This window comes from Rhea americana, unplaced genomic scaffold (assembly GCF_003343005.1).
Source record: "Rhea americana isolate MKP2758 unplaced genomic scaffold, rheAme1 scaffold_87, whole genome shotgun sequence".
Lineage (NCBI taxonomy): Eukaryota > Metazoa > Chordata > Aves > Rheiformes > Rheidae > Rhea > Rhea americana.
This window is the reverse complement of record NW_028187055.1, coordinates 599,303-599,952: the sequence shown is the minus strand read 5'-3', so window position 1 is coordinate 599,952 and position 650 is coordinate 599,303.

Below are 650 nucleotides of genomic sequence, written 5' to 3'. Positions count from 1 at the left end.
GAATTCACAGAGTGGTGTTGAATTAAAATGACAGATGAGCTTTTTACTTTAGAGAACTGAAAACGGTGAATGGCAAAATACTCTAATGAGGAACCATCATTTCATGAATAAAATGGTGATTCCAAAGCAAGGTTAATGGTATCAAGCTCTATATGCAGGGGAAACGTAATCTAGGCCCAATTATAATCTCATTTAAWTTTTTTAACAAGTAGTTCTTCAGTGAACTCAAGATGGTAACAATTCTCATTCATATTAGTGCAGGTAAGTCTTGAAATCAAGTATTAATATGAACTATGAGTTCGCCATATTTCATAAAATATTCTGTATGTATCCTTGAAAATGCAACGCAAGGCTTGAAATACTTTTATAAGTAGAATCAGGACAGGTTCATGTGTCTTTGGTCAAGAGGGCACAGATTTGTTTGCCTATGCCTAGGCAAATGGAACATGATTACATGCAGATGCTGAGGTCAATCGCAGACTTGGAGCTGTGCTTTAGTAACTGATAGTTAGATGGCTTATTGAGTATTTTCTGTATAATCAGGGAGGCTAAAACATGATTCATGGTGGCTTAACAAAGATTCTCTGCCAAATCTGAAAAAAAAATGATTCAGATATTCCCTTCAGCAAAATACATGTGAAAGGGACAGT